This window comes from Dreissena polymorpha, chromosome 4, assembly GCF_020536995.1.
Source record: "Dreissena polymorpha isolate Duluth1 chromosome 4, UMN_Dpol_1.0, whole genome shotgun sequence".
Classification (NCBI taxonomy): Eukaryota; Metazoa; Mollusca; class Bivalvia; order Myida; family Dreissenidae; genus Dreissena; species Dreissena polymorpha.
This window is the reverse complement of record NC_068358.1, coordinates 39477263-39500713: the sequence shown is the minus strand read 5'-3', so window position 1 is coordinate 39500713 and position 23451 is coordinate 39477263. Positions and strand designations below refer to the sequence as shown.

The 23451-nt window shown below is 34.2% G+C and overlaps 1 pseudogene; it reads right to left on the bottom strand.

Moving 5' to 3' along the window:
- The window catches only part of LOC127878362 (glutamate receptor 2-like), a 44643-nt pseudogene extending 24160 nt beyond the window's left edge, over nt 1-20483 (bottom strand).
- Between the last annotated feature and the right edge of the window lie 2968 nt (nt 20484-23451).

The following is a 23451-nucleotide window of genomic DNA, read 5'->3' as shown; positions in this document are numbered from 1 at the left end:
TTCTTTGGCCAGACCTGTTATGTAGTTTGCCGTATATAGCTATTTGACTCGATTTTTTTATGGTATTGTGAATCATGCTTAAGTTCATGGAAAAACGTATTAAATCATTAAACACTAGTATATATCATGATTATGTTTCAAGTAAATTATTCATATATTTATTAACATGCCATATGTGTATGATAATAATTTAATACGCGCAATATATTAATCTTTATGTTCTAAAGATATTTCGTTTTCGCCCAAGTAAACGCGATAACGTTAAAATAACGATTCCGAAACGGGCTGACCTTGATTCCTTGCGAGATGGAATGCAATACATTTAAAAGGTCATGATTGCACCGCTTCAACAACAGCTGATGTAAAACCGAATACAATAACAATTTAAAGGTCAATTTTGAAATCTTTTTTAAGTATCCGGATAATATATGAAACAACAATACCTAAAAAAATACTCGTCACAGAATGAAAATGTGTAGTTATTGCTAAATTGAGAAAGGCCTTTAAGTACAAACGCTCTGGTGCTTTCAATGTGCCAAATCTCAATGAGCACACGCAAACTATCCATTTCGAGAGTTGAGTGCGCAACGGCTTTATCTACTTCGCCTTTGAAAAGGAGATTAAATAGTCTTATTCTGAACGCTCAGTTTAAATCGTTGCAAAACGCAGTTCTACATCCCTATGGGTGTCAAATTAAACCACGAAGAATAAAAATTTTGTGAAGGCGTTAACCGCTCCAAGTTAGACAGTTTAATTATCTGCTAAACACAAACACAAATAATTTCACGTTCTCTATTTTGCGCAGTTTTTGGTATTTTTCAAATATGCGGAAATTTGATTTAAGGGTTCAGAAGATATCATCGGACAATTACACAAGTCGAGAAAGTCCAAAACGGGGGTAAGGCAGTTTACGCCGAAAAGATCAAATTGAGGTTGGACAACAATTCTCTAGTAAGTTTAAAAATTATCTGCTATCTTAAAGAGCGCACAAGGCTTATAGGTTTGTATTATCAATGTTTGAGGCAATCTGTCGAATCACAAAAAAGATTCCCGAATACGTTACATTCTTTTCTCTCCGGCAATACGCGTATCCATCAGTAAGGCAACATTTGTCGGCAATAAGCCACACAAAATAAACGACTTCGATGAATCTGCCCGAAAATATTGAGTGCGTCAAATGCTAGAAGGTTTAGTGTACTCACGTTAGAAGAGATTCCGGTTCCTAATAGCTCAATCCTTTCTTCGAATGCTGCTGGTAAGTTAATTGTCGATCACACTACGAAGTAAAACTATTTATCGCTTCAATTTCGTGGGACTAAAACACACTACTACCCGTAAGCGATCTTGCCTTGCCTGGCAAGTCGGAGGAATTCGGCTCACCCTATAAGATCCTCTGACGAGCCAGATAACCATTCTTCATCCACGTCATCAACCTGTTATTCTATTTATTCTGTCACAAATTTTCTTTTTATTTTATGGGTTTTTTTTCACCGTTTATTTACATTGTAAAAGAGTTTAACTGGAGAGTTTCGCTGGAATAATGACGTCATTTCGTCAAAAAATGACGTCATTTCACAGTAAAACAGAGATATTAGGTTACCTTGTCATCTAGCCTAATATCTTTTGGGATATTAGGTTACCTGATTATCGGGCTGATTTAAAGGCATGTGACAGGATAAATAGAGAATAATAGGTTGGTGACGTGGATGGAGAATGGTTATCTGGCAAGTCGGAGGAATTTATTGGGTGAGCCGAAGGCGAACCCGATAAGATCCTCCGACGAGCCAGATAACCATTCTCCATCCACGTCACCAACCTATTATTCTATTTATCCGGTCACATTTACAACATTCGTTGAAATGTTTTTAAAATATCTAGTTTTCGAGTATTTTGTGTTTAAATAGTTAATATGGGAAAACCAACGCGCGAACAAAAACATTGTGACGTCACGTCATGCAAAGCGCTTAGGCTAGCATCCATCTTGTTAAACAACACATAAATCGAGTTAATCGTTATAAATTCAATACACAAAGACGAAATTATGCTGTTTAAATAATAATATTTAAAAAAAAGTACTTAACATGTATTTGGTATTTTTTTAAATAGAAAAAAGTATATTTTATTAATAGAAAATAGTAAAGGCATGGGCATGCGCGGAGCGCAACTGACGGATATTCGATCTCACGTGGTCAACTAGCCTAATATATTTTGGGTTATTAGGTTACCTGGTTATCAGGCTGATTTAAAGGCATGTGACAGGATAAATAATGCTAACTGGTTGGCTAGCAGTGCCGTGTTGTTTACACATATATAATATATAAATAAAAAATAAAAAGTTGTTGATAGTAACCCAGTAGTGTAATGTTGAACATCCGAATTTTGCTGTTTGTTTTTTTCAAAGTATTGTACAAGTTACTGGTAGACACACATATGTGGAACCGTAACTTATAAATAACTGATTGTTGTGTTATATCTGATACCATAATTTCGCCGTAGTATTACTCCTCACATTAAAAAACTACTATGTGTAAATTTGATCTAAAGTTTGAAAAGTTAACGGTCTAGCACCGTATGGTCTTATTTTTTATAGTAATCGGATATTTAAGGTCGCGTGAGGAGCGTCTGAATAATCTTCAAAGGCGGAATATGCCTAGAAAATATGGATTAATATATAAGTTATCCACTTGAACTGTTGATCGTCCACTGACATGGTAACGAAATCCGACCCGATCTATATCAGATTTGTCTTACCATTATCGATGCATAGTTGGCTTCTTACAAAAGCGTTTACCGGAAGCGATCCAAGTGTTGTCCTTAATCCTACCGCGCTCAAGCTAGCGCTACGCTGATAGTAACAAATCAGAAAACAAATATAGACATTGTCTTAATACGCTAATAACGTCACTATTCATAGATGCAGGAGGCTGCTATATCAAATTCACATGTACTTTTCAAATCCGATGACGCGCATCAGTGTATAATGTTAAACACTTTGCCCGTGGCAATTTATAGCTTTTAATTTTAGCAAGTTTTTCTTCAAGACCGATTTTTACTCATTGTTATTGCTTGTCAAGGCTGGCGTGTGTTCATAACCGCTGTATGGCGGAAGGCCCTCTTTCTGCGTCAGTGGTATTTTTGGGCATAGCAATTTCCCGCCACGGGAACCTGTGTAATACAAATTAGCCCATTCAAATGCCAAACCTTCAAAATAAAAAATTGTGTTGTTAAACGGGTTTGCGTTTGTCGTTGAATAACTTATATGTTCTATTTGTGACGAACTTTACAGGCGGGAACGGAGAAGACCAGTTGCCCCAATCTCTTAGCGTGTATTAGAACAGGCTCCAGAGGAAGAGTGGCGAACCAAGGACTCAACGTTTTATTATATGTGACACTGAGACAGAGATGTGCACATGTTGTAAAAGCCGTTTTAGGTTGCGCTAAGTTTTAGCTGCCCAAATTGGAGATATTACTTACTTTTCACATTGTTATTATTTTAATGTACGATGACTACACGATTTTTTGAATTTGACCTTTGTAGTGATGTTTTTAATTTCGTGAGTTTGATATTTTATAAGGTCAATTTCAATTAAATTTACAGTATGTGTTACAATTATGCTGAGTCCAAATTTCAACAAATTCGTTTAAAAATAACGTAGCTATATGGATTTGAATACGTGTTGCGTTAGAAAAGTCCCAAAGGGCATTTGCCTCGGCAATTATTCACTACTAAATACCCGTAAAAAGAGTGTCAATTGCTGGATTCGTTCCCAAGTCGGTTCAAAAGCTAAGTTTTGAACTGTGTTATTGATTCTTAAACCGTTATAAAGATATCACACCAATAACGTCAAAACAATGGAACAGTCATGAATTTAAAATTAGAAAAAAACCAGCTCAGAAGAAGGCTTACCGGTAATAGTTAAAATGTCAATCTGATGAATTCGATGTTGCGGCATATAAATCCGGATCATTTTCAACTATAACTGCACACATAAACTGTACTCATGAAAAAGGATTTTGCAATAGGTAGAAGAGTACATGCGAATTCACTGGACTTAATAAATCACACAAACGTAAACATATTTTGCAGTCATGAAAAGAGGTGATCTTACCTGTAACATATATATATTATAACGAACGGTCGTTATAATAATGTTCATGAAGGTGTGGTAATGTATATAGATCTGTTACAGCTATTACCAATTTCGTTTGAATATATAAATATACTATATAGTTTATACATATATATACTTGTTACATAATTATAATATTAATATTCGAAAAGCGGGAATTTGTAAAACCAAAGTATTGATTACGTTAGTGTGGCAAGGTCAGGACAGACAGGACAGGACAGAGGCTCCCAACAACGCCGACCTTACACACACCGATCCAACAAGACTATACATACATCGAGATCGAGACAATTGCTTCGAGATGCCGGGGTTCTTGGATTTGTTACTTCACATGTGTTACGTCTCGTATCGTGTCTTAAAGAAGCAATCGTTATGTACTATGTTTTCCTATTAGAAATCAGATAGACTAGTTGTACGTGTTTTCATTCTAAGAGACCGTTCGTTCATTTAATGTACACATCAGTCAGTGCTATGCTTTAAATGACAGCGATCTGACAAAAACATGTTCACCAAATGCACGAGATGATTTATTTATATGAGCAGTGTACATATGTTTTATGGTTATTCGATTTAATTTTGGCATAAAAACAAACCAAGTCTTTTGTGGCTGTATTTAGTCTTCATAATATACAAATATTTTTAGAAATATATTGTAATGGCCTATAAACAGAATAATGATATTATACATACGTAATTTCTTTGTAACAGACTGACGACACACTTTGAGCCTGTTTACATGTGAACATATTGAGCTTGAGTTTTAAAACAACGCCCATTTCAAGAAAAGTGTATTTATCTGCCACACAACGACGTATTTGAATTACTCTGCAAAGCGGCTTTTTGCAGCATTGATTATGTACGGTACACAACCAGCTTTTGTAATGAACATCTTCATAAAAATATATATCTCTCGTTAGAGTGTGCATCAACATAATTTTATTCAACAATTATGACATACTAATAGGCAGCATTTAAACACTCAAAACTCAGTTATATTGTTGTATGTGTTTGCCATTACGGTGAAATTGTCAGGTATTCGCAGTTTACTAGAAAACATACATTATATAATATTTTTATAAGCAACATAAAAAAATTGGAAATCTTCTTCATTACTTGTGTTCGTAATAGTTCTTATAGCAAAACATAAATAACAGTGATGTATAAACACAAATAGGTTTGAAACAAAATATGTATATACAAATGCTCTTTAAATGTGCACAATTTCGATTAAGGAACCTTTAAACACCTCTGTTTAAGTGAACATTAGTGTAAATTGCTAAATCTTGACCATGGCTTTATGATTTTTTACCTCATAATGTGTTGGCTCAATTTGGCCGTTTCTATAGATTTTGATAAAAACCATGCTTCTATATTTTCAATTAATAGGAAAAATGTACCTATGAAAATTCATGCCTCATGACATGGAAGAGTATCACAGGGAAATCATCTTCTGTTTTGGAATTTCACATTCTGTGACAATATCGCCGAGGAACTGCTGTCTGGCAGAATATTGATTTGGCTTTTACAATTTATAAAGTCATCCACAGGGCCTGTCATGGCAGCATATTGAGTTAATTATTAATATTCATTTATTATTTGATATTATTGTAATGTCATGTGCTTCGAAGTAAAACAGTTATCATTAAAATGAATGAATTCCTTTTATAAAATCTGTAACACAGAAAAAAAGTAGTTTACATATTTGTTCTCAATAATTGTGTTGCAATAAATATTACTCACAAATAACTATCCACACAGGAAATATGAGATTTTTTTGTATGGATAAAATTCAACTATGTTTTGTGTCAGAAATCCCTTGATACAGAAATGTATCAAGGGATAATGTCATTCTGTTTCTGTTAAGGGTAACTTCAATCTGAATCTTGCAAAATCTTTAAGCGTTTTTGTACTGATATGGATTTTTTTCGTCTCAGTCTTTGGTGTCAGACTTCCGGGGTAAATTTGTTATAATTGAAAAAAAAATAATTGGATAGTGCAGTGAATAACATTTGCTTTAGCTACGTAAATACACACGTTGGAAATCTTCTTCTCGAGAACACGAACCCGGTATGGGACTGCTATTACTGGGACCATGCTAGAGTTGTTGTTGTTCGGGATAAAGAAACAACCTACCATACATCCCCAAATCGCAGAAGATGTGACGCCAACATCCAGATGTGATGTGGTGTAGCTGTTTACGATTAACCACCCTTTCATGCACCATGTATTGTCTCTACCGGCGTTTGAAATTAGTAAAATTAATGTTGTTCCTAAATTTTCTTTTCATTTTATAAAAGGATCTTTTTTATTTAATTCATTACATTATGCCTCAGTTATTTGTATATTGATATCATGTTTCGCTGGTGACTGGTGCACTGGTAAACGATGAAGACAATTATTTGAAAATAAATTTAATTAATATTATATGTGATAATTTGTATTTCTTTTATTGGTTTAATTTCTTTTCGTTAAATGCGTGTCAAATTCGGCATGCCTTTTAACCCTTTCAATCCTTCAATACTTTGCTTGACCGTTTCAAGGCGGCGACCTTATTCCAATAATTTACTTTCATCCGGATAAGCATTTACCAACAGTGTAGAGGCAAAACGTCACTTGCTTTGACTAACCAAAAGAAAACATTGAGATAGCAACGACAATCTCTCTACCACTGATGTCTTCGAAGTGTATTGTAAGGCTTTATAAATGGCAACGATATAACACGAATAACCGACATTTTGAAACAGTACTTGCAAGTACAAATCGGCATGATATAGTATTAAAAGAACTAAAACGATGCATCCAGGGGAAGAGGACAACGACAACGAACGAGGCATGGTATTGTAATGCGCATGGGGGGGGGGGTTAGAGGGTTAGGCTAGGGGTAGGGTTAGGGTTAGGGGTCGGGTTTGGGTTCGGGTTAGCCTCAACCCTAACCTTAACCCTTACCCGACCACCAACCTTAACCCTAACTCTAACCATAACACAGGGTTATCTCCCTATACCATGCCTCGCTCGTTGTCATTGTCCTCTTTCCATTGCATCCAGACGCTAATCGTTTGTAAGTGAATTATAAAGAGCAAAGCACTACGAGAAGGCAGCCGTGTTGCAAAATGACGTCATGTAACATCGTTTATTGAGTGACAATGTTTGGTCCACATACCGATAAGTAAGGATCCAAGTGATGAATTGTTTGTTCCGATTTGTAACGTTTTTTCATCTGAATGCTCTGACCGAATGACGACATCAATATGTACAGTAGAATTATGTTATTATCATGCAATTTAACAATATGTAATTCGCATACATTTGGCATTTAATACGTGTTGCAGATCATATTATATTCTGATAATGTGTTTACGGCACGCTGAAATAATCTCTATATTTAATATATAATTATAATTAATTATTTCGCTTGTTGCCATGAAAGCGTAACTAAACCACCGTTGACTCTGCTGGCGATTGTACATTATAACACCAGCAGACGAAAGTGTGCACTTTTGCGTAGCATAGAAGTATAGACAAACCTGTTATAAGAAACGAAAAGTTTGAACTCCTAACCAGATATTATTACAAGATCTTTTTCCATGTATCGAATTTCATGCTCGAGTCTAAATCACAAACAAAAGACGCATGCGTTTTGTATGAAATACTTGATTCACTTAATACGTTATTTACACAAGATGTGTGTATCTTATCCTGATTAAAATTGAAAAGAATCTATCTTATAAGTCCATTCGTATCATTTTCTAAATTATTGTGAGCGTGTCATATTGGTATACTAGTATAATAACTCTATCACTAAATTGCACTCAAACCCATGTATAAGAATAAAACAAATTGGACTCTTAAGTGAACGAGACATGCTTGTGTGTCATTGGGTGTCATATTAGCCGATTTTAGCAGCTTACAATTAGAACAAAATAATTGTAACATTTATGAAGACCCCAACATTTGGTCACAGGTCAGAACATGATATGGCCAAATGTAGTTCTCCTTAAAAACTCACTGTTATTATCAAATAGATACACAACATTTTGTTTTAAGACGGCTGTTGAATTATTCGAGTTGAATATTTTTTTTGAACGAATACATCAATTTATACGCATCGTAACTCAAAAATGCTTGTCAATTGACCGATGTACAACGGTCGATAAAAACAGTTTTACGTTAATACATTATTGCAAACAAATGCTTCATAATGGTAACTATATTCCAACAAATTATTGTTCATGTAAACCCTTTATTTGCAAGCGAAGAATTATTCGGCAGACCAACACAATTTGGTAATGACAAAATACTTATATAAAACTGTAACACTAAAAAACAACGGAAAAGACACAGTTAATTCATCTTAAAGGTAAATATAAACTATTAGTGTGTGTGTGTGTGTGTATCGCTTATTTCAAGAAAAATTATAACATGGTTCAGACAAGTTTTTTTAAATTTCAGTGCGATAACATGCTAGAAATTAAAGATACACATTTTTTAAACAAGTAAGAATTTAACAATAAAAAAGTTGTTATATATTGTTTGCAATTTCAAATTGAATTCTTTACTGTTTACACAAAAACGGAAAGAAGAAAGGACAACATCTAAATTCACTACACCATATCACAACAAACGTAAAATATGTATTAAGATGTTTTGAATGTGTGTATTTATACGAATACATCTTCATTGAAATAAAAGCCTCGGATAACATTTCATATAATGGTATTATTCAATATCGCATTTAGTCATCTAACCAGCAAAGATTAAAACTGCCTATTATTGAATACATGTAGGTCAGGATATAAAGAGATTCAACACCATGCACGTTCTAACGGTAAACGCGTTATTTACTTAAATCTAAAGGTAACTCTCGCTCTTTATCATTAACAAGATCTATTTGCAATTATAACACGAAAAATTGCATAATATGATTGCATGTTTAGGTTGCGCATGGTATAAGCTGCATGTGCAAAGATCTTGCAACGATCACAAAACAAGCAATGGTAACACGGCGTTCTGATTGCAGAGAAATGAGTGTACACTTTTAAAACAAATTCAGTCAAACAAACTTTCCCTTTCAGTGTATGGCAACAATTAAATATCATTATGTGTGTATGTAGTGACTCACATTTCTAATAATTGTTTGACGTATATCCATGGTGAACTACGAAACGCGAACTAGTGCCATCTGAAATATATATGTTAAGTTTTTTTTTTAAACTGAATGATCTCATCTATATTATCATGTGGCATTATTATCTATATTGTTGACAGCTGATAATTCTCAACTTATCAATGTTATTTGCAAAAATATAATAAACATATAACGCTTTAGCCGCATGGTCTTGGTAAGTGTTGGATTGTTGTATTGCAGTTATGGTGTGGTAACTCATTTTAATCAAAATATTGTGTGCGTTTTGTTTCCAAGTTCTGTCATTACGAGTGATTAACTTCAATTGTCATTAAAGCCCAAATAGACCAAGCAGTTATATATTATTAAATAGATTGCAGAAATTGAGTTCAAAATTGCATTTACCTCTTTGACACTCTTTGATATTCGTTTAGCAATATACTCCCCAAGGCAAACGACAGCTGCGATGGCGACTCCTCCAACAAGTATGAAGAAGACGCCGGCCACATTCTCCATCTGCAGTTCTGAAGTCTCGTCTGTAGATGGCTTGGCATAATCGGGGCAGTTCCTGCGGCCCCACCACCTGAAATTTCAATTCACGCTTTAACACGCTTTTGTTTTAATTCTGGTTGTGTCAAAAACTGTAAACACAATCTTAAACGGGTTTCTTTTACATAAAACAAATTAGCTGCACTTCTGACAGCCTCATCCGAGTCAGGTTAGCTCAGTTGATAGAGCTTTGGACGACAAGTCCAAGGATCGCGAGGTTGATCCCCGCACAAGCCACTTAACTGGTGTGGGGAAGAGTCAGTACACAATATGTACGACCATTCTCCTTCTACTTCTGATTTAAGTTGGAAAGTTGTCAGTATGTATTGTGAGTATAATATTTTCAGAAAAACATCTTGTTAACATTGGCTAGTGTTTCATGTTGGGCAAGTTAAAATATAATAACCTACGACAAACAGTGCAGTTCATCACTGCATCACAACTGCAAGTATAACGGCCATAAGAAGAAGATGGAACGCATAAGTAAGTAAGTAAACTATAATCACCAGAATGATTAACCTGTAAACAAGATTGTAACATACTTGTTCTCCATCTCGTTTAGTCTTCCAGTGTCACTCAGCTTTAGAATCGCCATTGAAAGTTCTTCTGTATATGTTGCCCCGGTTGGAACACCGATCCCAAAGCCTTTTGGGTCAAACGGTGGCCCAACCTCCATTAAATCGCAATCCTCGATGGTTTTGTATTTGTTGACGGTGGTATCCCAAAAGAAAGCGTAATTCCCTTCATTGACTTTATTGAAGCCTTCCTCGGTCGTGTCCACCATTGAAGATGGTTGGATTTCTGACATTTGGGCCCACATCTTAGAGAAGTGCTCAATATCTGTATTCTTGAAAAAGCCGCTTATACCACTGCTTTTTACAGTACCGTACTTGATCCTCGTCTGAGATGCTAAGTCGGTTACTGTCTGTATGGGAGTATTCATTTTCTTTACACTAAGGAAAGCGGCCAAATTTGCCGTATACGATGAAATGAGAATTAAAGCAAAGAACCACCACGAGGACGTTAATATTCGTCCAGGAAGGGTTGATGGAGAAGCATGGGTACCACCCTGCAACAAGGACCCGAAGATGAACCAGAAACATTCTTTGAAGCTTAGAGATGGATATTCTGTCCGATTGACGTTTCCAATTCGCTCCAAGACATACAAAACAATACTGACAAACACAAAGGCACCTATGGTACAGAACCACACAACGGGATGGAGAGGGTTTAAAAACTCGAAGTACGAGGTCGTTGATTTTGGTACTTTCATGAGCACGCTTATGTATCTTGTCATAAATGGTTTTGTGAAATCCACGGCTTCTTCACGCTGCGAGTTGATGCTAAGTGGCGCCACGGACATGGTTGCATTCTGGAATTAACATTTACATTTCGTTTTTTTGTTGTTAGTGTTCAGATAATATAGTACTTAAACAAAGTAATGAATGAGCTTATCACAATGTGTTTTTGTAGTTGGAAGTTTTTCGGAATTACGAATCATACATTAAATTGTTACATACTGTTGTTATGTGCCGTGGAAGACATGTTATGCCCCCGGATCGAATGAATGTGTCACAAACTTTAACATTGGTCATAACTTTTGCAATATTGAAGATAGCAACTTAATATTTGGCATGCATGTGTATCTCATGGAGCTGCACATTTTGAGTGGTGAAAGGTCAAGGTCATCCTTCAAGGTCAAAGGTCAAATATATGGCCTCAAAGCGGCGCATTAGGGGGCATTGTGTTTATGACAAACACATCTCTTGTTTGTTTATGAAAGGATATACTTGGTTTAGCCCATTCGTTTTCGTATGAAATTTATTAGTATCATGTACCTAACCTTGTTATATGCACCAAGGGCAATATTACTTAACAGTTGATAAACATGTATAACTCTTAAGTAACACACTAGTCAGTTTATGCAACCAATATATAAAGAAATTTAATTAAATTGTTATATTGACTTGTTTACATATTTATGTATGTTTGAAATATATTATTTTATGAATTTACAAACAAAACTGTAATATTTGTAATAATTTTTTATAATAATAATTACACCCCAAAAAGATAAAATACAAGCGCGTCGACCGGATATTCCAAGAAGAAATGCTTCAATGCTACAACTATACCACACTGGTTTCAACTTTAAATTGTAAGTAAACGTAATGTCGATAACACGGTCAGTATACAGATTTCTTAAAGGATCTTTATAATAATTGCTACTTTACTTGTATTAATACAAAAAAAAATGTTTTAAACGATATGTGTTTCCATTTTGATTTTGCATTACTGTTTGCAAGTGCCTTCGAAGGAACATGCTTATAAAATTATGTATAAGTATTATGGACACATTTTTATTTTACAGCTCAACTTTACCCCTGAAATAAGCTCTCCAATCATTCCATTCCAGCTCCCGTCGACATTTTTTGATCCAAACTTCCCGTCGTTGACTAGATAAATATCGTACTGAAAGTTAAGCATGTCCGCCACCTCTTTGATAAGATCCACTGCAAACCCTTCGTACTGGTCATTCCCAGTACGGACTTTGTAGTCACTGTTTCCGCATGCAGAAGGGTTTTTCCTGTTGTACAAGTCAGGCGAATTACAAAGTGTTATTCGTGTTCAAACATCGTATATTATTATACCCTTATACATTGGAAACTTGCAATATACAATGTTTCATAACAAATTCAATATTATTATTTATTTTTTCAATCATTTATACCCATTTATGATGTGATAAATCAATATGTAATTTGAACATTTGTATTGGACATGATTAAATGTCACAGTAAACTTTTCAAATTGTTCTTGTCTTTTTATGTATTAATTCAACATCGTGGAAATATTTTGGCATATTGCGATCCCCGTTTGTTTTCTTAATTGCACATAAGTCTATAAATAGTGGGTTTAAGTAGTTTAACTTGTTCAAAGAAAGCATTATGAAAGCATATATATTGCTAGTCTGATATGTTTTCACTGTTAAGGTTAAGAATATGTGTTAACTATTTACGAAAATATTGTATGTGTTACTGTATTGGTTTTCAAATACAACTTTAATCATTAGGACAGAAAAACTGCAAACAATCATGTGTTGATAATTGTTTTGTAAGCCGGGCATTACGCCAAATTTTACGGATGCATATGTTGGAAACTTACAAGAATGGTCACGACCTTAGCAGTTCGGCCCACAAGAGGAAACGGTGACGTTCTATTGCCTATGCCGATGCGGCCGCGTATCTGGAGCCGTTCAGTAAACACAGATGGTGGACTCGCCAACCACACGCCGAGCTAAAATGTATACGTTTGCTGTTATACGTCAAACATTGCATCAATGAGTCTGCAAGAAAGAATGTCGTCCTTCATGTGCCTTCAATACATAAAATGCTAAAAAAGTAATTTATATATTTTACATATTGTTGATTTTGTTTTACAGTTTCTTAGATAGCTTACGACTTTCTTAGGTTTAGTTAGCATACAGTTATACACTCGATATATATAGTACTTATAGCTGTTTAATATATGATGTAAGTTGGTGGACTTCCGGTGTTAATGGTATTACCGCAGAGAATTCATACACAGACATTTCGCCAGAAAAGGCAGACAGTTCTGTCAGGATAATGCTGTAGTTGGTTCTCTTTCCTTTCTCATCGAACTGTACAAAACCGGACATTCCCTGTACACTCACCTAAAACAGTAGTACACAATAATTAAGATCACCCATAGAGAGTTTATATCTACCTTTTGTATTTTTATGTTATTTGTCACGATAATACAATAAAAATCGACGGTTGAAAATGCCTTAACTGAATGCGATGAAAACACATTTAGAGATTAACACAACTTATTTTCGTTCGGTAAATATTTAGAACAGATCAGTAATATCAGACCTTTACGTACTAAGGATATTCTTTGTTTAAGTTCAGTTCTTATTCCCTCTATGGAATCATTATCAAATGCTTCGCCAATCACATTTTTAATTATTAACATGCAGTCCTCCGCCAGCGATTGGTTGACTTTGCCCGCATCATGCCACTGGGTTTGAACGGTGGAGTTATAAGGAAGAAGACTGAAGAGCGTGAAGTTCACGTGGATGTCGTGATATGACTGGAATATGTCAACTAGCTGATCTTCCTGTCACGAAATTGGGTAATTCAATTTAATATTGTTTGTGTAATTAATTTAACATTTTCGCATAATTATGTATGTAAGTCAATTATATTAAGTTTTTTTCAGTCAATCCTGCATAGAAAGAATCTAATATACTGCAATATTTATGTATAAATTCAATTCAATAAAAACTGTTTTCCTTTATCGGATTTTACCGCGCATATGTTTGGGTCAAACTATAAATGACAATCACTAGGTCATTTATCATTCAACGCTTCGTTAGTTAAAGATGTTCTCTCCGAAATAATAAAGGTATTGACGAATACTATTTTTCAATATTGACTTAGTTATGCCAGGAGTTTTGTTTGTTTGAATATACTGTATAGTTTAAATTTGAAGCTTCGACAATAAATTAGGACGTTGCCATTTTGCCACTTTGTGAGAAGGCCTAAAGAGACATATAAACTTAATATATACTGAGATTATTTGTTAAATTAAAGTATACTAAAAAAGAAACTACATCATATATACGTGTACGTTGTACAGTAACGTATATTTAAACAACTCTGCTATGCGAGACATTGTTAGGCAGATTAATGCAAATCTTCAATAATTTCATGATACTTTAATCTTAAGTCATTAATAATGGCTGGCAAATTATATTATGTTGACTAGAAAATTCTGAATTAAACGTTCTTATAGTACAAAAAAATGTTTTAAAATATATTGTCCTATTTTTATTTAACTGTTTTAGCAATAAATATGTGATTCTTAATATATTGTTTGGATTTTAGGCCCGATTATTATGAAAAATATTGAAACTTGTAGACTCCTAATACGGCTTTAATCTTACCGGATCATAGAAGAACCATTCGTATGGCGTCGACAACATCGCTAACGAACGTGCCTGTAAATTGATTTTAAAATCACATTATGAAAATCAAAATATATATTTTTTTAATTATCTTAAGCTCTCTTTCGTTCATTTCTTTCCATGAATTTAATTTTAAAGTCACAATTAACCAGTTTTAAATCGGAATAAATAGCACTTTCATAATCAAAATAATAGCACATTTGAGTGAAAGTGCTTTATGTTTGCTATGTTTTATTGATTCACCATTTAATATGTTCATCAGAGAGATAATATTGACATAAGATGCAATAACCTTTGAGACGCCACACACATTATTCCCATGTTTGCCCCGTGCCAATTATTTACCATTTCAACGAGTCTATGTATGTTTGACTTCTTGCAGAACACAATCGAACGCTGCATGAATACTCGTCTCATATGTATCAGGTGATCTCGCACCTGCTCGTCTGTTGTTATGGGATCCAGGCGCCAAGACTTAACAATAAGTTCATGATTGGTCAGGAGTTTCTCTACAGCTGTGATACCTTTGACAAAGACAACAATTTGCACACGTTTATATATATAGAGATATAATATCTACAAATGAATAGAAATGGCTCATGCATGTAGTAAAATTAGTAATCTAGCTATAAGACTTGTAAAAAATTTAACCAAAGAGTTCAATTTATTTACACGATGTATTTATGTGTGTTTGTCTATTTTTAGTAAATATTTACAACTATGCATGTTTACCATGCTATATGTGTTTGTGTTATACGAGTGCCGCTATTTATTGTAATTATATGTGCATGTAATTGTATAGGCTTTGTTTTGATATGATGCCAGGCAAAGTGTCTCAAGAGGCTGTCAGTAATTTTCTTTTTTAAATAAACTCTAAACACTATATTCTGTAGAAGTGGTAAAAGAAATATATACAAACTATTATACTTGTTTCACATATTAACGGGTTCATACAATGTTATTTTACTTTTATTTAGGAATTGTGTTATTGTTCATTAACAATATCTTTATATTCAGTAATTCGAGTAATGCAACGTTGTTAAAGATAATAAGGCATCCGGTGAATAGCGCTCGAAAGTAAAAGAAGACTTATAATACAATTATGATTATGATTATTTCACCTATTGCATTTTAGTATGGATCTTCTAAGCAAACAAATCACCATAAAATCCATGCACTTGTAAACAATATGGTTCTTATCATACGATTTACAATGAACTTACATTGTACTTTCCGAATCTGTATTTATACTGAATTTTTGCAATATACAGATGGTTCCTCAGTAAAACACGAAGGAGTTTAAACTATTTTGACTTCAGATTTCTTGTAGAGAATATTATGTAAAAAAAGTATTCATAAAACTGTTGTATGTTTGCCACCATATTTTTGAAAGTATTTTTAGTGTTTCATTTGGTTATTTACACTTGAATTAACCATTTTTGGACTTAAGTGAGCCGTACAATACTAGACTTTTTGTACTCGCATTTATAGTATTCGCAACTAGTTTCGTAATTACATTATATCACAGTGCGCTGGCGTTATTTCAGTAATTTACGAATACCTTTGATGCCACATCGCAATTACAAATTCAATTGCTTGAGGCATAAACCGTATTAAAAATGACCGTACGAATTTCCCTGGTGTGCGAGTACATTAATTCCCAGCCGAGATGACTGATGCTGGGACTCGGATTATAAAAAGCCATTTTTTTAACTAAAACATTTGCTTGATATTGCGATTGCGATTATAAATATATATTCGATTTATATACGCCGATGATAGACTTAATCGCTTTATTTGTGTGATCAAAAGATAAACCAAACGCAATTGATTTACGTGTACCTTTTCGGTCGTCGAAGAATATACTGACATCCTGCCATTTGTATTTTTTGACGAGATCTAGGATGGCTTGACAAAAATCATCCAAAGGAAGCATTTGGAACGATGAAAAGGTGTATTCCGATGTCATTTCCGTTGTTGTAAGGTAACTTATGTTCAAAACTTCCGTTGCCAAAGAAATATGCTTGTCAAATTGCCCAGCAATGACATGGATATTGTTTTCTTTTAGACTGTCGATGGCTGTAATGTAAGAGGATGTTTTGGATTGCAGCTGGTTTTGCTAGTATTCATGTTTAAACAAACAATTATGGCAAATGTCTGTTCGTGCATGATAACTGTCATTATTATCGCAATCATCATGAGACGTACTTAAATATGCGTTGTTGTAAGTAACACAACAAAAACACAACAACAAATGATATCGAGAAAGTTTAAATAGACTTCAAAAAAAAAATGTTGCATATATAATATGTATTTATTGTATAAGAAGGTAAATCAGATTACTAACCTATCTTTATTTTGGTATATTCTGAATCGGTTTCCCCGATATCGAATGTGTGTATGTTGGCTTTCACATGCCCCAAGTACTTGGAAGCAAGGACCGGCGTAATAAGATATTTCCATTCCTGCAGGACAGCTGACAAAATAAAATGTATGATGAATTACTTGTCTTTTATATGAAACAGTCATCGTAAAGGACGACACAAGTTTGTTTTCTTTCTACCCAGATTTTACTATTTTGTAGTATTTGTCTCGATTCAGGAGAGTGCACCTCGAGAAATATTAGAAATAGATCATTTATTCTTACCATCTGCTAGTCTTCATTCAAAATATGAAAAGTGTAAGAGGTTTGATATAACCTGCATAATACTTACAGAGAAGTGTAACACAATATTTCGTGACGTTGCCCTAAACGTTCAATTCAGTAGCTATTTGATATATTAACACTCGTTGCATCCAAAATTAATTTCTCATAAAGGCTACTTAAAGGGCTGCTGTTGTCAACGATCATGTGGTATTACTATCAGATGGACTATGACAAATAAAATATTGTATAAATATCAACTATTATGATGTACACACCAAAACAAGACGCCTAAATGCAATCTGGTCCCAAATCAAATAACATAGTGCGATCATAGCAAAAAAATGAAGATATGTGGCATTTGTTCTTCTTACACCCAATATTATGGCATTTATTTATGATTAATCTGCATCTAATCCAAATCCATGTATATTGTATAAATTATAATTTTTAATTTATTAGCTACTTACTGACTGACCTTCTGTCATAAAATACGTTCAAGAGCGAAATTTAAACCACGGAGACAGAAACTGTACCGTTTGTTATTTGTATGCATTGTTAAACTGTCCTGATAGAGATTTTTGTAATTAAACAAATACTACAAAGCATGCGTTTCATTAAGTTGCATAGCAAAAATACCATAATGGAAAAATATAATATTCTTATCGCCCATCTTTGAATCGATAGCATTGTTTAAGACGCATAAGATTTCATCTGGTATCAGTTTGTTTAAAATAATGGTAAACATCAAGACATGCATCAATCCATCAATGCGCTGTGACAGAAAGATAACTGATACTGCGAACCAATGTTGCTCAAGTAACTTGACTTTGAAGATTGACCACAATGGACATATGTTTCCTGCTCTAACAAACGATGTGTATATATCTATTTACGTTTCAACTTTGCGCGTATCTCAATACGAATGGGATGGCTGTTGCAAGGTCGCGAAATCGATATCACTGGACAGCTAGCAAACAAGTTGCATGTATTTCTTTAACAACTTATTTTTTTCAGAAAAGAGAAATGCATATGTATGTTTTGATAGCAAATAATATACTTTATTAGGCAAATCGGCATAACGCATTTGGCAATTTACAAATACAATATTACAAAAGAATGGTCATAGCAAAACAACATGTATAGTTAAAAGTGCAGGATATCAAAATATTAATGTAAAAATACATATCGAAAAACAAACAGAAGCAATACAATCTAAGGTTTGGGAACGTCGTTGTTACATAGAAAAATATACACATTTTGCCAGGCGTCTTAACAATTCTGTTTGAGTTGACGACATAAGCTTAATAAATGTATTCATTGTATTAAAGGCATTTGGGTTATTATATTTTCGTCTTAAATCTTAATACAAGGGACAACAAAGTACAAAGTGGACTTCCGCTTCAACTACATTTAGGTTACACAGTTTACAAAGTCTTCTACTCTATCAACCTTATTAAATCAACCTGTTTTGACCTCATGCTGGTAAGAACGCAGTCTCAGTTTTGTTAATGCGATTCTATAATTATCATGGTCTACTGCATCTAGATATTTTTCATATTTGAAAACAGTTTTAAATTTGTTAAAATAGTATAATTCGCTGTGTGAGCTTACAATTTCGCACCAATTCTGTATATATTGATCGCGTATTTTTTGTTTTAACATATGCACATAGCAACCGTTATAATCGAACATTGACGTTTTGATAGCACCAACACTTTATTTGCTTACGGTGACAGCAACTAGTTCAGTCCATCCGCTGATTGTTCCAATCAAAATATAAAAATGGCGAGAGCCGATAATCAAATGATCTTGCCTCAATTTTTCTGATTTGTTTATTTCAGTTAAGGTCAAAATGTATCGCGAGAACGTGGTCGATTGCTTAATGTTTTTGCCTTCTGGGTTGGTCCTGTGCAGAATGTAAACATTGAGTTCGTCATCTCATATGAAAGGCTAGGTAAAATACACTGTATGAAGGCATTTAAAAACCGCACTTAATTTTACAATCTTACAATAATATGCAGCCATAAAAATCCACTAGACGCATGAAATGGCATTGTGGCAAATATGTTCAATGACGATATAACAGTTAACCAAACTGGTCTCGTGTTCAAGGCGCATTTAGTCGGTATTTACCTGAAATGTAGATACCTATCAAAACATTGCATATTCCCAGTTTTGAAAACTAATGAATATCTAACAATCATTGAAAAGTGTAATGAAAAATCATTTCACAAATTGCTACACAGTTCCAGTCGTATTAAAACTCATGCCTGCATGCGCCTACACAAAACGCAAACTTCGATAAGATTTTTAAAACACTACAGTACCGTTATCATTTGTTTTCATGCTCATAACGATACATCATAAACATAACATTCATAAATTCTAAACATTTACTTATATTTTTTCAATTAAAAATGTTATTTATAATATATAATTTTTATTCATGTAATGATTGTTGGTTGCCAATAATGTAAGACTACATTTGGATTGTCTGAGTTTAATTTTATTTATAACGAAGCCATGTAATGTATTGCTACCACCACTATAATGCATCTCAATATATTTAATAATATGTACAATAGGTCTAGTATGTGTTATCCTGGTGTATTAGATAACAATAGTTTACGGTATTTCATACGATTATAAAATTTTGAGTTAGTATTGTGTGACCATACAATACACACCGACACAAACTTAATTAATATATTGACAAATGAATTCCCAAAGGAAACTACTCGAACAAACCTATGCGTATAAGTGTATTATTTCCATTCAAACTGTTATTCCATATTATCGATGTGCGATGCTTAGATGTATCGCATTGTATTTGTACGGGCATATTCGGGCATTAACCGCTTAAAAATCAGTTGTGTACCCATCTAAAGACCTACCTTTATCACTCCAAATTGTTTGCCACGCGTCTTTTTTTTCGTGATGATATTTATTTAAATTTAAAGCTACATTTACACTTCAACATATGCTATACCACATGTTTAAACATACCTTAAGAGAAAATATACACAGGACGTCATTATTTTGCATAAAAGTGTATTCAAAATTTCGCATTATGTTCTTCTCCCTGAACATACGTCTTTTGTCACCACTTTATTTTGCATCCTGTTTCTGTTCACCGGCCTTAAAAGGCAACTAAGGCAAGCCGTCATTAATACACTTAGTAACTTTAGGTCATATACTTTTTAGCATATTTATAAAGATAACTCATATAAAATGCAATCCCTAAACCCGATGCAATTAAAGAAAAAGCAGTGTGTCGCTTCAAAACAGCGTCGTGGCGCATCGCTGCGGAGAAATGACCGGGTAAAATACTTACTTTGATTCAAGAATGGCTACAAAGTCGATCATTTTTTTAGTGAAGACCGTATTTCTAAGCTACGGACAGAATTTATACCAAGCGATATACCTTCATTAATGAAATAGTTCGATTGAATACAAGGATATTGTATAATTAAACGTGGATAGTCATTGTCATGAAAATTGATACGACACTTTATATTCTTATGTTTGTATTAAATCTGTTTATAATATAATCAAAAGCTATAGCCAGCGTATTTTCCTTCTGTTGTAGAAACATACCACACACGCAAACATATTTATATTATAGAACAGCGTGGAAGATGTGAAAAGCATGTTTTAACAAGAAACATAAAACATTAAATTATCCTGCTCAAGTATTTTTTGACAAGCATTGAAATGATTGTGTGAACAATAATGTAATGACATGTATTGTTTTATTACCGTACATGGCTATCAAATAAGCTTTTGCCCGTAAAAAGGTAGCACCTTTTATCATCTTATCTGATAATCAAATAATCAAACTGACAGTACTGGTGTGACGATGCTTTTGAAGAGGATAGATATAAAAGCATCAATTTAAGTTTATCAGCATCACCACAATTGTGTATGTGGGTACGACAATTTTGGGTACGAAAAAAAAATGGGTACGAAAATTTTGGGTACAAAAATTATGCCAAAAAAATGGGTACGAAACAAATTGGGATACGAAAAAAAAAATTGGGTACGAAAAAAAATTTGGTTACGAAAAAAAAAATGTTGCGAAAAAATTGGGTACGAAAAATTTTGGGTACGAAAAAAAAAATTGGGGGGGGGGGGGGGTACGGGGAAGTAGTACCCGTGGGGAACTTTACCCATTCAGCGAAACTTGGAGGCGGTTACATTCTCGATCAAATATAACAAGAAATATCTTTAAAAAGATATTCGACGTGTATTTTCGTATTTTCTGTACCACTTATCTTAAAGGACTTAAAATACAATTTTTTGTCCTGATTTCATGAAGACTTGACCATGCATGTCCTAGATTTCAAAATCAAGGATCTGGTCTGACACATTGGTAACATTAACAAGAGTGCTGGTAAAGTCAAGTCACATATTTAAATCTAGGCCATGTCAAAATCAAAGACAAACGAAAGATGCGTTCATTAATTATTGTCCAATTGTTTACTACTGCTGCGAATTTTTATATAATATAAGTGATGACCATCATGTGAGAGAAAATTCACATTATCTTAGTATATCAGGTTTAGCAGCCGTAAGATAACAAAGTTGGCTAGTTTTCATTGTCGCTTCTGGGGATCAAACCCGCAGCGCAACCTCCTGCAATCAAAGTCGACACTCTACCACTAGGATTTTTGGAAGATTCTGAAATTGTTCGATCTCTCGAGAGCAACCAAACCAAAAATTAAGTCAAATATTGCCGACTCGGTTTTATTGAGTCGGTTCATGAAGGATAATGGAGCTCGATTGGTAATTGTCGGCTCGGGTACTACTTACATGTACCCCGTGTACTCTTAAGTATACTTACATGTACCCCGGGTACGGTAAATATACGTAATCGTACTCGGTCGATATTATACTGTACCAGAGTTGTATTCCCGCCCAAGATCCGATGTCGTAAAACGCGCAACCGATTATCTTAAACAAACTTCTCTTAAAAAAACAAGTGCATCAACATGCTTTTTGAGTATGTGTTCCGATAATATAGAGGTCATTTAACAGAAAATTTACATAAATGTAAATATATTACTAATACAAAAAATAGCCGACAACGACCGATTAAGTGTTAAATTTCCCGGGTACGTTTAAGTATGTTTACCGTACCCGGGGTACATGTAAGTATACTTAAGAGTACCCAGGGTACATGTAAGTAGTACCCAAGCCGACAATGAACAATCGAGCGATAATGGAAGGTGCAACATCTCTCACGCCCCCTAGCATAGCTTTAAGCAATATTCAATTCTCAACAGGAAAAAACTTGAGTCATTGATCCCGAGGGACAAGAAAATAAAGATTAATGTTCGAAATAAATCATTTGATTAATGACAATTCTATTATTTGAGCCAGGTCACAGGAAAAGCGCAGTCCAATCAGTATCCAATTAAACTATTTGTTATTGTCAGGAAACCGCTTTAAAGCAAACAGATTGCAAGCGACCGCAGGCTGATCTGGATCCAAACTGGCCACAATCGCCTTTATATCTCTTTTTCTGTGACACAGTTCATTTAACTTTAAAATGAAATAAAGTACTAAAATAGAAAGAAAAAGAGTACAAACCACTAAAGAGTTTGTAATCAATGTTGAATTTCAGGACAGCTTGGTGATCTGCAAATCCCCTATGATATGTTGATATCGGGTATCATAGTCATTCAATAAGTCGCAAAATGCTCGAATACAATTTATAAAACAAAGTGTGACTTAAATTGACAACTAAAATTACCAGCATGCTAGTTTTGCCATGTCAAGCTGTCAAGATCCAGAAAGTCCTTCATTCACATCAAATATATCCTTCGTATTCCATCCATTGATAACATTCTCCTAGCAGAGTTGTCGTTCGTGCCTCAACATACAATAATGGCCGCGCCCATGAGAGAATGTTGACACTCGTGTCAAAACTTTTTAACAGCAATAATCGGCTTGTTTGACTATTTAGAAACTGTCATTTAGGATATTTGAGTTATTTATTCACTAAATCTCC